Genomic DNA, 16557 nt, shown 5'->3' with positions numbered 1-16557 from the left:
TAGTTTTGAAAGGACAGATGTCTTGAGCTGGGCATTGAAAAGTGATTAAGAATAATCTAGAAGGTATTCAGTATATTGGTAATGGCTCTGGGTTAGCAGGAGGAAAGCCATCTAAGGTGAGAGAAATAATGAGCAAAGGGCCAGAGGTGGATAGTGAACAGAGTGACCCGAGGGAGCTAAGGGCTTAGAAAGCACTTGAAAAGGATAATGCTACCTCTTTGCCTGACTGTGGTGCCTTCGAGGTGACTGGCATTTTCATTGACCTTGTTTCATAAATGTGCTTTCAGAGAAATTAAAAGGGGATTTGGACTGGGCTTGAGGGTACCTTGAGTTTTGTTTACAGAACATCATTATTAGTGCCCTATCCTCATAACCTTTTAAAAATCAAAATGTTGAACTTCATAGAAGCGAGCATAGGTGACTTTTGAGTAAGACTTCTTTCTTCCATGGGATAACCAGTCTTCTTCTGGGAGGCAAAAGAATCTTACTGATACGTCCATATATTAGGATGGGCTCTGAGCCAATTCACCAAGCCAGCCCCTCACTTTGAAACAAGAACATGAAGAGGATACGTCATGATTTTGGAATACCTGCCAGAGGAAGAATCCAGGTTACTGACGTTCTGTGAACAGTTAATGGGAAAGGAGGCAGCACAGTAAGAGAGAGAATCTTTGGTGTCAGACAGATAGAGGTTGAATCCTGAATCTATCACTTATTTATTTGGCCCCTTGAGTACATGATCTAACAACTCCACTTCTGTTTCTTTATTTATTATAAAGAGGGTAATAAACATGTCTACCACATAGGATGGTTCTAAGGCTTAAAGGAGAGAATGAAATTTGAGGGTTGACACTCAAATATTTAGCTATTATTATTATTATTACATGTGTACATTAACACCCAAAGATAACCCGTGTTGGTTAGTAGTTCACTGGGTACGTTCTTAGTAAATAGATAATGATTTATAATTTGTATAAAATGTGGTTACTTCATGAATTTACTTCATGAAGGAGGTCTTTCTGAGTTTCTTTCAGGGTACTTAAAAACTTTATTCTCTTCAGTTAAAACAAATTTTAACTAGATTCTTGAAGCCTAGATTGGTAGAAAGTGTTTGTTAAAGAAAAGTTGCATATATCTCCAAAAGAAATCAGTATTTTGAAGAGATATCTGCACACCCATGTTTATTGCAGCACTAGTCACAATAGCCCAGATACGGAATCAACCTAAGTATCCATCAGAGGATGAATGGATAAAAAGAATGTGGTATATAAACACAATGGAATATTATTCAGCCATAAAAAAGAATGAAATCCTGTCATGTGCAAGAACGTGGATGGAACTTAAGGACATTATGTTAAGTGAAGTAAGCCAGGCACAGAAAGAAAAATGTCACGTTCTCACTCATATGTGGGAACTAAAAAAAATTTATCTTATGGAGATAGAGATTAGAATGATGGTTATCAGAGGTTCAGAAGGGGGGGCAGGGATAAAGAGAGGTTGGTAAATGGTACAAAAAGACAGGTAGGTAGTAAGAATAAGATCTAGTGTTCAGTAGCACAGTTGGGCAACTATAGTTGACAATAATTTATTTGAAAATAACTAGAGGAATGCATTTGGAATGTTCCCAACAAAAAGAAATAATAAATTTTTGAGATAATGGACATCCCATATACTGATTGTGATCATGATCCATTGTATGCTTGTATCAAATTATCACATGTCCCCCAAAGTATGTACAACTATTACATACCAATACAAATTAAAAATTTAAAAAAGTCAATAATGCTTACTTTTCACAGATTCTTATCTGGTAGAATCCAAGTAACATTTTAGTTTTTTTCACAGATAACTCTTCCTACTGTGCCCTCGTGGTTTATGTCATGCATGGTTTTGGCTAGTATGGGTAAATGGTCTTTGTTAGGTTGAACCTAGTGGTCCCTAGGAGGACAAACTGTCAGACTTACAGAAGCTGGTAGCTAGAAGGAAACTAAAGGTTCTGTGCTTTTATTTCTGGGAGGGATCTGTAGAGGTTAGAATGTCTACCTAGTCAGCAGTTTTCCCTTTGACAACCCACCGTACCTTTTTTGGAGGAGCGTCTGCAAGATCTAAGCTATTTTTATTATAATACTAAGACATTATGTACCTACTGCGCCCCTGTTCTCTCACAGTGTGTAGTGGAGTTTTTCAGAGGCAATATGATGTATGATGATATATAATGAAATGTATCAACTTTTAGAAGTTCTGCATAATTCAGGGAACTAATATAATTTTCCAAATGACCTGTATATGAGGTTACAAAATCATGCACGGTCAAAGGTCCATCCAAAGTACAAGATAGACCAATTAATTTTAATATAAAAGAGTACAAAGAGTTCATTGATATGTTTCAGACTCCATGTTGCTGCTATCTTTTAAGAAACTACCACTTGTTGAGTTTTGGTGTAAAAGAGAATATCCACAATTAGCTGAAAATGGAGGCCTGACTTTCTTCATGTACTTCAACCGAACAGCGTATCACAGCAAATCGAATTCACAGAAACATATGAGAATTTAATTGTTTTCTATTAAACCAGAAATAAAAGATATTTGCAAAAATTTAAATTAATATCACTCTTCTCACTAATTTTTTGTTCTGAGATTATAATTATTTTTTCATAAAGATATGTTATTTCATGTAAAAGCAATGAGTGTATTAGTATTTGTATTAAATGAATTAATGAGTATTTTATAATTTCTACTATTTTAATATCTAATACTGTATAATAAGTGTTGTTAAATATAATCTAACTGATTAAGAACTCTTTGGGGTCTTCAGTAAATTTTAGGGGTGTAACGGGGACTTGAAACCAAAAAATGTGAGGACCACTGGCCTAGTGTGTTGTTTACGGGGGTGTATTCTGGTCAGTGCATGTCTACTGGTTGCTCCTTTCTTCTGGAAAAAGTGTTCTGTGGCCAAATATATTTTGGGCCAAGATGTATGCTTTCTCCCCTCTTAGAGATTTACAATACATATTAATATATCAAAGTACCTTAAAAGTGTTTCCTAAATCTATCCCAACCTTTTTTGTCCTCCTTTTGTTTTAGCATAACACAATGCTCCACAATGAAATATAACATCCTCTTGAACACATTGACTGGCATATGGTATAGGCTACTCTCTCCCCATTTTTTAAAAAAAAATACAATGCAAGATTTATCAGGTATTTTCCTTCAAATCCATACTTTATTTAGAGGAAGGCCCGTGAAAGTTTCCTAGCTAATGATTGACTTTCTTTTTTTTAAAAAAAAACACACATACTTCATTGTATTATATTATTTTGCTTATACTCTTCGAAGCTATTTCTACTTATGTTTCCAAACTCGTATGTTTTTAAAACTCTGTTTTCGACATTTCTCTGTGTTAATTGGTAGCATCTGCTCCATGTGTCATAAGACAAAGTAATTTCATCCTCACACAAATTGTCCAAATTGCAGGTTAAGTGGTAGCAGCCTAGCTGTTGAGCTATTACTACTGTTTGGTATTTTTAAATGGCAAAAAATACCTTTGGTGATGCATCACATGCCTTTAATAACACGCAGTCGCTTTTGGTAACAGAAAGATGTACAAATGGCAGTAGGTTTTGTTCTATTTCTTTTTATGATTCTTTCTTTCCGGTTCTTTACTTTCCATTGGTTGTGGGTACAATCCTAAGAGTTAAAACAAAAGAAAAGTACCTCACCAGTATGGATCAGAAACATGTTCCTGGCTGCCACATGATGAGCGATACCCTCCTAAGAAATAAGAATGATGTGTTAGCCAGCAGCAGTTTCTTTCTGACATGGTGCCATTCTAAATTTGTATTGAGGCAGAAGTGCAGAGGTAATTTCTTTCTCTTTCTGTGTTTCACATGTCTGTGTCAGGGAAAGAATGGAAACATCTTAATTTGTTACAATAAGTTTAGGGGCAATAAGTGAATGTATTTTATATAAATCAAAAACTTCTGTTTTTTTAATTTTTTGGTCTTACTGGTTCCTACTGAAACACTTAATGCTGTTTGAATCCTTAGTGACTTTCTATTGCCAACTAAAAATTGATTTTCCCTTATTATTTAAAAAAATCCAAACAAAAATTGCTGTGGTTGTCTTATTCAGTATCTTATTCTTTCCTCACCACTGAGTAGTCTTAGGGAGAACTCTTTACATGTGCAAAAGGACATTCAGGTCTATCGGAATGTATGTTAAAGCATTTGCAAATGGTGCTGGAAATTCTCCAATAGTTAAATCAGCCAGATTCACCAGACTGAAATTGAAAGACCAGATTGAGGTTACCCTTCAAATGGTAAGAGGCTACCTTTCTATCTTCTTTGACAATCTAATCAGTATAGATAATAGTATATTTAGGATATCAAAGTTAGAAGAATTGTAGAACTGTGTGGCAGGTTAAGAAGTTTGATGCAGGTGCAGATGGTCCATTGCTTGTGCAAGTTATGTGATTTTAACACTTTCTGCAGTGGAAAGTCGAATTTCGGGTATCACGTCCAGAGGAGGAGAAAAGATTATCCTAGAGGGATGGTGTCATGCAGTGGTTAAGAGCCTCGGCTCTGGAGTCAGACGACCTGAATGTGGTTCCCACCTCTACCACGTATGTGTGGTGTTGGGCAAGTGATTTAACTTCTCTGTGACTCAGTTTCTCCAACTGTAAAAAGTCATGTAAAGTTCACTAATGTATAAGTGTCTTGTACATTATAACTGTATTAGCTATTTATCGATGTGTAACAAATTACCCCACAATTTAGTGGCTTGAAACAACAAATATTTATTATCTCTCAGTTTCTGTGAGTGGGAATAAGTGCATAGCTGGGTGTCTCTGGCTCCAGATCTTTTATGAGGTTGTAGTCAAGGTATTAGCCCGGGCAACACTCTCATCTGAAGGATAGGGTGGGGCGCAGTTGGGATCTGCTTTCACGCTCACTCACACAGATGCTAGCAGGCCTCTGTTACCCTGCACAGGGCTGCCTCACGGCCTGGCAGTCGGCTTACCCCAGGGTGAGTAATCTGAAAGAGGATGCAAGATCCCAAGATGGAAGCCACCGACTTCTTGTAACCCAGTCTTGGAAATGATATCCCATTGTCTTTGCAGTACCCTATTTGTTAGAAGCGAGTCACTGAATCCAGTGTGCACTTGAGCAGAGAGGAGTTTACAAGGTCTGATTATCAAGAGGCGGATCACTGGGGACCATCTTGGAGGCTGCCAATAACAGCAACTTGGGCTTTAATTTATATCTTCTAAGCACATGTGTCCATGAATTCCCAGTGCATATATTAGCTGCCTACTTGATATCTCACTAGGGTGTCTCACGGGTATCTAAAATTTAACATGGAAAAATGGGGCTCCCTGATGCCTACTTCTCCCACAGTCTTTTGTATCTTGATGAATGGCAACTCCATTCTTAGAGATGATTAGGTCAAAAACTTGGAGGGATCCTTGACTCTTTTCTTTCTCTTATGCAACTTGTCACTTGACCTTCAAAATACATCCAGAGTCTCCCCAGCTCTTACCACCTGCACCCCCAGTGTTAACCTCCTTTGTCCACATACTGGGTCTCTCCCTAGGTTTTTGCATTAGCCTAACTGGGTTTTCTGTTTTCAACCTTATTCCCTTATGGTCTGTTCTTTATACAACAGACCAAATGATCCCTTAAAACATGGGGCAGATAATGTTACTACTCCATTCGAGAGACTGTAAAGTCCTCCCATTTTACATAAATTAAAAGTCAACATCTTTACAGTAGCCTGCAGGACCTTCCATGCTTAAAAAACTATTTTTCTGGCCAGGCACAGTGGCTCATACCTGTAGTCCTAGCACTTTGGGAGGCTGAGGCAGGAGGATCGCTTAAGGCCAGGAGTTTGAGACCAACCTGGGAAATGTAGCAAGACCCTCATCTCTACAAAAAGTTTAAAAAAAAATTAGCTGGATCTGGTGGCATGTGCCTGCAGTCGTAGCTACTTGGGAGGCTGAGGCAAGAGGATTGCTTGAGCCCAGGAGTTTGAGGTTGCTGTGAGCTATGATTGTGTGCCTGCACTCTAGGCCGGGCAACAGAGCAAGACCCTGTCTCAAAAAAAAAAAAAAAATTATTTTTCCATTTTTCTGTATCATGTGAAATAATATATACGAGGGCTGTCCGGAAAGTATCCAACCATGTAATATGAAAATTACATATTAACAATGGCTGCCCTCATGTGTATAATAAAATTGTATATATACATATTTATATCTGTGTAAACACATCTCTATAGATTTAGGTATATATCTAGAATTTATTTTCTATATGGTGTCAGATTGGGATCTCATTCTTTCCAAATGAAGGCCCAATTTTCCCAGCACCGTTTATTGACTACAATACCCTTTCCCCACTGAGGTGATTTTCTACCATGGACCTATTTGTCTCTTCCTATGCAATGTGTCTAATTGTTGAATGTTTGAATAAAGATGTATCTCATAGATCAAATAGATCATATACAATTGTGTTCGTAGAGATTTTATTTGACTTGCAATATTCAAATACATGTAAAAACAACTTGGATTATGATTGGGAATTAATTATGGAGAACATTTACTAAAGTCCCTTTACTGAGTAGATTAGGAACTAATTCTACTTAAGAGGCTGTGATTTAAGTTTAAAAGGCCAATTAGCTGCAAAATTAAGTCTAATAAATCTCATGTCTCCTAGGCCAGTGTTTCTAGCTTATGTTCATATGCTATACTTTGCTGCTTCTTGTAACTGTTCAGAAAATTATCACCAAAATGCCTGTCGAATTTGAAAACCCTTTAAGGATATCCTCTGCAGTGAAATCCTTGTTTTTACAGCCAATTTTCACATATGTCAGCATATCTATGAGCCCAAGGCCCCGGGCTTTCTTTTCTCCTTTCTAGAATTTTGGTCTTATCTCTGTTTATGATAGCTTCACCTGGCAAACAAGAGTGGGTGGGCAGTGGAGATTAACTCAAGCCAGTTTGTTTGGCAGATTAGTAGCAGTACTGGTGAAGAGTGTGCTGGAAGAGGGAAACATATTGAAATTCTTGCTTAAAAAGAGGTGTGTAGAATTTTCAGTGGTTTTCTTTTGATAAAAGTTGTCTCATAACTGTTTGCAGTATGTGTAATTGAGGGTGGGCTATAAATCACAAAATGAATCACTTCCAACTCCCTCACATCTACAGAGATAAGTAAAGAATGGAAAATATTGTCATTTAGATGAGTCCTTATTCTTTTTTCCTTCTCTACGAATAGCATAAGCTTTACTCTTGTGGACACCTGGTTTTTGCAGCCTGTGAAGGGTGTTATGGTAACAGTGGCGCTATTCTGCCTCTCCCAGATAGATTTTGCTCCAAGATAGGTGACAAGAATGTCATCCCAAAATGAATTTCTTTCTTTAGGGCAGGAACAAAATAGGAAAAGAGAGTACTATGAGAAAGTATTATACTGCTGGTGAACTTTTCAAACTAAAACCACATTCCATGGCATTAAATGATTGCACGTACAGTAAGAGTCAGCGAGCACGAGTGATTCAACCCAGAATCTAGTTGGAGTACATAGTAACTTTCTGTGTGACCTTCAGAGGTCCTTCGACCTCCGTAGGTCTGCAGGTTCATTTGCAGAAATTGGAACTACATGGCAAGGACTTCTTGCAATTCTAAAATACCTCAACATATGCAGTTGGTAACAAATAAGAGAAATATAACAAGTTCTTTTTAGTAAAAAAAAAGATTGATACCAGCCAATAACTCACAGTGGGCTTACTTAAATCCTCCTCCTCTCTTCAAATTCTGTTTTTACCAAGCCGGTAAGCTAAAGAGAGTTTGTCATGTTTTGAACTTCCTGGCTTATGTTGATTTGTATCAATATGTTACTGTTACACATTTGAGTGGGAGCTGAGTTACATTTCATGAGAACTGCTCAGGAAACTAATAAAATCCTTACAACACCACTTTCTGTGGATATTGATAGCATCGAGAAAATAAAAAAGATTTTGCCATTTTCAGGCAGTTGCTTTTCCAGCCAGACTGAAATTGAATGACATTAACTCAGCTCAACTTGTTTAAACATTAATCAGGAGATGCTTTCTCTTCCCCCTCTAAAATCTTATGTGTCCACATGAATTTAACCACAGATGTACACAACTCCCAAAAAGTCCTTTTAAAAAACATTGACTATTCCATAAAGTACTAGCTTCAGAAGGCTTTCAAGGAATTAGTTATGCACACAGCAACCTAGTGAGGCATAGAAGTATATCCTCTCTTTACAACTGGGTCTCCTGGTGATTGCCCTGGGACCTTGGGAGATATATAGAGTTTTGAGTTACAAGGTGATGCAGCCACCATACTCAGAGAACTGGGTGACAGTCTTCTAATGGGTTTTCAAAATAGATGAGGAAGAGCTTATAAAAGACTAAAAAACGGATGCAGACATCTCTTTTGAAGACTGTTTCCAGGCTCTCAAATGGCCATTGTCAAAAAACAAACAGTGGGTGAAATTGACTAAGCATCAGAAAAAGCTCAAACAGCTCATGACAAGTGAGCCTTAAAAGCTCACAAGGCAGAAAAGAACTTTTCAGAGTGACCTTGTCACATGGAGTTCTAATGTGTAGGCTTTCTCAGCTTCTCTGAGTGGGGGACAGAGGCATGCATATTTTAACCATTCATTTCATATTCAGCGTGTAAAGTAACTACTGCTTTCAACTTGAGTGGAGAAAGTATTTATCAAGCTTTATCAACAGTCAGACAGGGGAAACCCATCATTTAACTACTTACAGTGTGAAATGGAAAATTTCCTCTCTTTCTTGCACTTTACCTTTTTGTTCAATCCTAGTAGCCCCCTTTTTAAAAAGTATTATATTAACTCAATCAATCTGAGTCTTTAATGGGAAGAATCAGATGAATTTTCATTTGAAACAAAACTTTCTCTACTTTCTGCCCTTGATAACTGCACATCAGAGTCTTTAGTCATTTAAACATGATGAATCTTTCTTTATTTACATCTTTCTTTTGGTAAACTTGAAATTTTGCAAGCACATTCCCACTGATGTGTATATTTCCTGATTTTCAAGACTTACTATAATACGCACCCTAGCATGGTCCTTTGTTTTTTTTCCTTTTTTCCTCCGCACATCCCACCTCCAGTATTTTAGAGCACCACATGTAGATAAGAAGTGCAATAGCTTCATTCTGTTAATTAACATGCTTATTTGAGGTTATGAAATATACATTTGAGAAAGCCAGGGATTTCCCCTTGCATATTCACTAACTACTTGAAGTGGCATTTTCATTCTGACTTGGTATTTTGTTTTGTTTGACTGCAGCATACTGGAGCATAATGAAAGAGTCTATTTTGAGGCCTCAAAAGTAGTGCTGCTGCAGACCATGAGCAAGAGAGAAAGAGTGGACTTCAGCCTGCATGGATGGTCTTGAAAAGCCAATGGTTTTTGGTAAGTCATCTGAAGGACTTGGCATTTATTAGCTTTCAGTTTCATCGGACATCATTTATTTGTTGTACCAGGACATCTTATTCAAGTGCATGGCTATTTCTCTACAACCCAAACAATAGGATGTTTGAGGAAATGTTCTAGTGACAGAGAGCCAATTAGGATAATCAAATTTACTTAGTATGTTTGTTTCTAAAACTTGCAGAATCGTAGGATCTAAATAGAATGCCTTTGGGGTTAGAGAAAGACCAAAAACAAAAAACAAAAACAAACTCAAACAACTAAACACACAAACAACAAACACACTGTCTCTTCCAGATATTCCATTTTGGCTGAAAGCTTAAGGGATGAATCACACTAGAGGAAGTAGATTGAATTTGAGGGCGAGTTTGTTACCGTGTGATAAGTACAGTCATAACACCGCATGGGACAGATCAGATATACAACAGTGGTCATATAAGATTATAATACCGTATTTTTACTGTACCTTTTCTATGTTTAGATGTGTTTGCATAAATATTTACCATTGTGTGCTAGTCTCCTGCAGTGTGCGGTGCAGTCACATGCTATACAGGGTTGTAGCTTAGGAGCAACAGGTTATACCGCATACTCTAGGTGTGTAGTAGGCTATACCATCTAGGGTTTAAGTACACTCCGTGATGTTCCTACAATGAGGAAATCACCTAAGGATGCATTTCTTAGAATGCATCCCCATCATTAAGCGATAGATGACTATATTAGGACAGGCAAAGTGGGAGACATTGGCAGTTTCCTGTTCAAATGTTTACTGAGTATCTTTTAACTAAACATGGCCACCTGAATGACAGTTTTGGTGTAGGTGTTGGAATTCAAACACTTGATAAGTAAATGATAAAGAAATCAAACTATACACCAAAATAATGTGAACTTCCAAAGATGTTTTATCAGTGTAGTTCAGGATAATTCCTGGAAACAGAGTCCTCAGATGGAAGCCAAGTCCCCCCCCCCACCCCATCTTGGTGACCTCAGAGAACTTATTCATTGTCTTGGAATGACTCACCTGTAAAAATGTGAGTACATGCCTAAATGATCTCCAAGGTCTCTTGCATATTTAAAATTCATTTCTCCCTAGTGAAGTTAATTAAATAGTTATACCGTTTAATTCTTGCCCCGCAGAATTTCCTGTGTGCCTTTAGCAGGTCGTCATTTTCAGAGGGACTCACTGTGTCAACCAGTATGGAGGAAAGGGACCAGGTTTCTTGGGGGTGGGGGTCCCTTCTTCGTACTGGCACCATCTTGAGAGTCAGCCCTTTGGTCAAGCAGAACTTTAAGTATCTATAGTTAATAATTTATTCCCTTGCAACATTAAAGAAAATGTGGCCCAGTGTTGTATGAATATTATATTCAAATAAGTGAGATAGGCTTCTTTTGAATTATTACCCTTTCTTTTTCTTTAGTGGATCTTACTCTTTCCTTCTCTGTGCTTGCTGTCACTGTGTTACCAGTTATCTGCCAGCCCTTTTACCCCTCGGGTCCTCAGACTTTGTTTTACATTGGAAAGAATTTATTCTTTTTCTTTCTTACTAAATATCTCCTTTCTGAAGCAGAGCTGTGAACAACACTTTGAATGATGCTCAGATGTCACTCTTGTTAGCAGCTGGCTGTCTGCCTCAGAGTGGTGCATTATTTGGGTTTCATAACAGCATTTTTTTTCCTCTTACAAATGTTAAATTATGAAGTGCAGGAAACCACATGAATGTGGCAGAAAGAAAATGCAAACACAGTGTTATCTGGAAATGCCGTTTTATGATTCTCCCGATGACTGTATCCTCCCTGTACTCCATGTAGGAAGCCTCTTTACCTGATCGCTGGTGGTCTTGTGTCCCATATCTTCATCTTCATTTCTGCTGTATGCTGGGGCCACCTTGTCATGCTGAATTAGGAGGTTTGGTTAAGACAATTGCTTGGGGCTGTCTCTATCCAAGTACTGCCTGACCACGAAGCTTAGCGCTCATTCACGAAGACTTCCCTGAATCCTCAGGACTTCACTAACAGGTTTCTCTTTATGAATTCCTGTTACATTCCAGGCCTGCATCATACCAAATATATTGCTCTGCATTGCTGTGTGGGTGCTTCCCATCACTCACGCTGGTTGCTCACTGCTTCAGGGTAGGAATCAGATCCCAGTCCAGTGTTTCTCAAGGTGGGGTCCCATCTCAGGACCTCCTGCATCCCCATCACCTGGATGTGTTTATTAAAGTTGCAGATTTGGCAACACCAGGCTTGATGAATCAAAATTTCTAGGGATGTAGAATCCAAGACATTCACCCGATTGTAACTCTTCTGTACACTAAGGTTTGAGAACAACTCTCTGAGACTGATTGTGCATCCTCTTCTTTGCCTTCTCACCCACAGCCACAGGTCCAGGACTGAGCACACAGAAGGTGCCTGGACAATATTTGCTTGCTGATGTAAGCAACATCAAACCATGAGGGTTGCATTCCCTCTTCAGTTGCCTGGCCTTTTCAGGATGTGAAGTCAGCATATTCTCTGAACCTTAGAAAGCAAGTTTTGTCCAAATGCATAAAGTGTTCCTCTAGGTCGGAGGCTCTTTTGGAAACCTTCTTTCTATGTCTCTGTATCCTCAATCGCTGACTCTGTCTCTAGTAATGACAACAGCCCCTGCCTAAGTCTATGCCCTGGGAACACGCATTATGGGGAGCTAGCCTAGAGCAATAGGATGGGAGAGAGATCTGAGGATGGGAACAGTACTCTGCTAAACTAGAAGCTTTATCCTTGGCTTCCAAAACCACACCTGCTGCTCTTGGCAGTTTACTCTGAGTGGTATTTCTTTCAGCTGTTTGGACTCTCAGGTCGTCAGTTTTGGTGGCAGGAGAGTGGTCCCATTGTTGAAGGGAATCAAGTTAAGCTGCAGTGGCTGCACATCAAAGCACCCACGGTGGCAGTGGCAGATTCAGTATTTGAATCTGATGTTAACAGACTGCAGTGGTGACACTTGGCCTCCTCCTTCCCTCCTCCTCTTGCTCCAGCAAGGACACGCCTGGCCTGGAGGGATCCAGAAGAGATTCGTAGGGCATTGCTGCTTCTGGTGCAACTCCTAAATGCCCTTGCTTGTGGTTCCAGCCCTGGTAGATGGATCTGACAGTTCAAGTCAGAAATCAAACAGAAGAACTCCACAGAAGCTTAGCCAGCCTATAAAGGAAAAAGTAGGTCATCAGGACATTTATTAGCTGTTATCATAACCACTAACCAAATGCATTAAAAAAAAATTCTTTTTTGCAACTTTTTTCTTGACTGTTACTTAGTCACAGTTTTCCTTGTCGAGGTTGTACCGATCCTGAATTCAGTTTGTGTGAAGGGGCACCCTCAACCATAGTGCTGGAAGAACATCTACATTCAATTTTGACTAAAAGAGTTTTGGGAAGCAGAAAGGTATAACAGAGTGGATTCTTCTCATATTCTCAGTTAAGTGAAGGGGGGGGAAAAGCGTGTGTTCCGAAAGTAATGTTAAGGGCAAATGAAGCTTTTGGTATATGCTTCATGGAGACCTCAGTAGGTTTTCCTCTGCGTGGCTTCTCGCAATCTGGTGGGGGTGGGGTGGGGGCAGTTTCTGTGATGCAGGAGGCGAGCTCCAGGTTGTCACCTACAGAAGAGCAAGATACAGTTGTTTGCATAGGTGACTTTGAGCCTTTGTTTAAAAGGCTGTCAGGTGGAGGAATAACCAAGGACAAAATCACAGAAATTATAAAGTACAGGACTGGAGCCAAATACCAGATGCTGGCATTTCTGTTTTAGAAGTCTTTAGTGATACATGGAATATTTCCTTGCAAGTAGCCATCCATGGTAGGAAAAGAGAAAAATTACTTCTAAAAGAGAATTCGTCTAGTTAGAAATAATATCCCTTGTATTGTTTACCACGAGGCATCCCTGAGAACTGTGGGATTTCCAGACAGCTGCCTAAATCATAGGCCCTGCTTTGGGCAAGCGGATGTAAACAAGAAAAGAGCCAGTGCAGTGCCCGGCACTAGACCTTCATTAGAAAGCTCTCTAAATGCTTTCCAGCGTGGAGGCGTTTGGTTCCCTTCGTGTACCCAAGCCGGTGTCCTCTACAGCAGCACCAAAAATGCCTTCTGTTAAATGTGTTACAACCCACTCTTCTTGCCGATGCTATCACGGGCTAATAATTGCATGAGTCCTTCAGAGAAGCTGTGTGGTTTGGTATAGCTGTGAGTAAAACCACACCCGTTCAGGAAATGCAATGAAATTTTCTTCTAACAGGCATCATCAAGACAGATGTTGATTTACTTGGCAGGTCCCCTTCGTTGGTGACAATTCAAGAGCTTTGAAGGGAAGTATTTGCTGTGCATCAAAAGAAATTAGAATTAAACTGCCACATTTGCACACTGTCGGAGCCAAAAGGGAAAGTGACCAACTCCAGTTTGTTACCGTGACTCTCTCTAAAGCATCTCCACCATCTTGGTGTCATCATCAACTCTGTACTCGTGACTTAACATTTCTGTGTCTTTCTCTTCAGACTTTAAGCTCGATTAGTTCCAACTTCCTCCCAGATGGCTCCAGTTGGATGTCATATAGGTGCCTTCAACTTGAGTCTAAACCTAAACTTGTTGTTATCCTGTCTCCCTTCCTTTATGGGCTCCTTGTTTAGAAAAACAGGATCACTGGCCTGCCATTGATTGATGCTGGGCACCTTCTCTTCTCCCTGTACTTCATCCCTTGACCTTGCTGAAGTTTTGCCTCTTAAACATTTTGCAGTCTACCCATTCTTCTCTGTTCCCTGGCCCCTGCTCTGTGTCAGGCCTCCAGCCTCATTTGCCTGGATGATTGCAGCAGTTTTCAAAAGAGTATTCTTGGCTCAGGTCTTTTCTTTCTGTGTTCCATTCATTCTACTATTTCAAGAATTATCTTCCAAAAGAAAGGGTCTGATTGAATTACTCCCATGCTTGAAAACCGTGGGTAGCATGTGGAAATATGCAACAGTGTTTATAACCTAATGTTCCCTATAAAATTCGTACTTCATAATTGTGTGTACACATTGATTACAAAGTAATGACAAAAGTGTATGTCTATCAACAAAGACTAGAAGTAAATAAAAACGAAAGTACGTTTAGTATTAGGAAAATTTGTACTTTTTTTTTTAAATAATACCCCTTTGGTATTTTCCCTAGTAATTAATGAATATGGTGATATAAAAGGAAAGGTTAAAAGGATTTTATTAGCTTTCTGTTCCTGATAAGATAAAATGTGAACTTCATTGAATATCATTTAAGACCTCCAGTAATCTGTTGTCAACTTACCATTTAAATATCATCCCCCCAGGAATCCCATGCCTTCCATCTCTCCACGTAACACTTATTTCCTTTCTAAACATACTATCCATTTAATAAGCATGCATTTCTTCATATTGATTCTTCTGTGTGAAATTCTGTTTCTCTACCCAGTGAACTCCTACTCATTCGTTGAGGCCTAAATTCCTCTCTTCCTGTGTCATCACTATTGTATTGTAATTATTTGTTTATGTTGCTATCTCTGTAGATGTTTCATGAGGAAAGAGTTTGGCTTATTTTAAACCCCGTATTCCAAGTATTAAGGTCATTCCTGCACATAGTATAGCTTAATAAATATTTACGAACATAAGAAGAAAGGAAGGAACTCATTTAGAAATATACAAATAATCCTCCAGGTAAAGTATTAAAAATATTTCCGATAAGCTCAGTACTAATTACTATTTAATAACAATTACAAAAAGTAGATGTTTTTGGTAAACAATTGTTACAGTTGGATTCAGCCTCAGATCATTGAAACTAGCTACTGGAGTGTATCTTTGGCAACAGAAGACTCTAACATCAGGTAGAATCACTTCAGCTTCTCTGCAGCCATATTTTATGAAGTTACTAGAAATTGCTTTTTTAAGTCACACATAATCATATCAGCCAAATCAGAAGTCCAAATAAATGACACATCCAGTACTGGCCACATTATGTGAATACGTGATATTTTTTTCTTAAGGGAATTTAAAAAGCCAAGACTGGATAACATTAAAGGATTGATGTAACATTTTCAATTCTGAAAGGCTATTCTGCTCTAGGAATATACTTGTTACTATTTTTTTTTCCATTTCTAAGAATTCTATTTGGCTAAAATACCAAAAGAGAAAAAATAACTTGGCTTAAATAAAATGAAAAGTCATCTCCAAAATTAATTTGGCTCTTCAAAAGTTCCTTTTCAAAAAGAGGAGTAGGATTTTTTTAATATCACATGTCAAAAATGCCACTAAAAAAATCATCACTTACACTTGCAAACGAGGAATTCGGAATGGAATTTTATGGAGAGCAGTGTGTGAGGCACGTTATACATCTTTAAAAAAATAATGTTTTGATATTGGGGAAGGTCATTTAATAGTATATATTACTTTATATTGTGTAATATATGCATGTATATGTGTATATATAAAATATAATTTTTTCCTATTAATGCTTTAGAGTCAGTATGTTGTAATAGAGAATTTCAGTTTGAGATCTGTCACTTTTTTTTGCATGATATCCTTGCCCAACCTTCAGCTTTCTTGCTTATAAAATCATGACAAAAGTTGAACTGTCATTAGATTAATAAGAAATTAGGCAGTCACCAGTGTTTATTAATTGACTACCAACTTGGAAACATTAAATAGCACATCACTTTGTAGCATTTCATGTTAAGTTGATCCTTTTCTGCTTTGCGGAGCAAAGAACCTTGGCTGGATTTTTTATGTTTCTGTCTTGAGCATTGCACTCATTTAAACACCTGACCCTTCAGCTGTTTAGAAGATCGATCACAAAATATACCAGGGCAAAGTTGAACGAATGCAGACGTGCAGTTTCCCTTTAGCTACTCCCTGGTGCCCCATCCATGGCGTTGCATGCTTTTTCTGTTATTGCTGCAGTTCATTTACTAGGAGGTACTGACTGTTGTATTGGTCTTCTGCGAGAGCCAGCACTCAGAAGCATCCTAAATACCTAGTGACAAAAACTCAGGAATGCAATAGACTATTGCAGTTTTCATTACAACATCAGATGCTTCCCAATACAGTAGTAGCTGCTT

At 38.4% G+C, this 16557-nt stretch overlaps 1 protein-coding gene across 4 annotated transcripts in view; it reads left to right on the top strand.

Moving 5' to 3' along the window:
* The window catches only part of ATXN1 (ataxin 1), a 336877-nt gene that overhangs the window by 30250 nt on the left and 290070 nt on the right, over positions 1 to 16557 (top strand). For 3 of the 4 annotated variants that reach the window (XM_045551837.1, XM_045551836.1, XM_045551835.1), the window contains exon 1: positions 9392 to 9462. The gene's annotated coding sequence lies outside the window, so the exon portion shown is untranslated. Of the gene's footprint in view, positions 1 to 9336; positions 9463 to 16557 lie in introns of those variants that run through there. The other variant, XM_045551834.1, reaches the window with a different exon arrangement.

This window comes from Lemur catta, chromosome 5, assembly GCF_020740605.2.
Source record: "Lemur catta isolate mLemCat1 chromosome 5, mLemCat1.pri, whole genome shotgun sequence".
NCBI classification, from domain to species: Eukaryota; Metazoa; Chordata; class Mammalia; order Primates; family Lemuridae; genus Lemur; species Lemur catta.
Note: the sequence above shows the minus strand (reverse complement) of the source record. Positions and strands in the feature narration are given on the sequence as shown.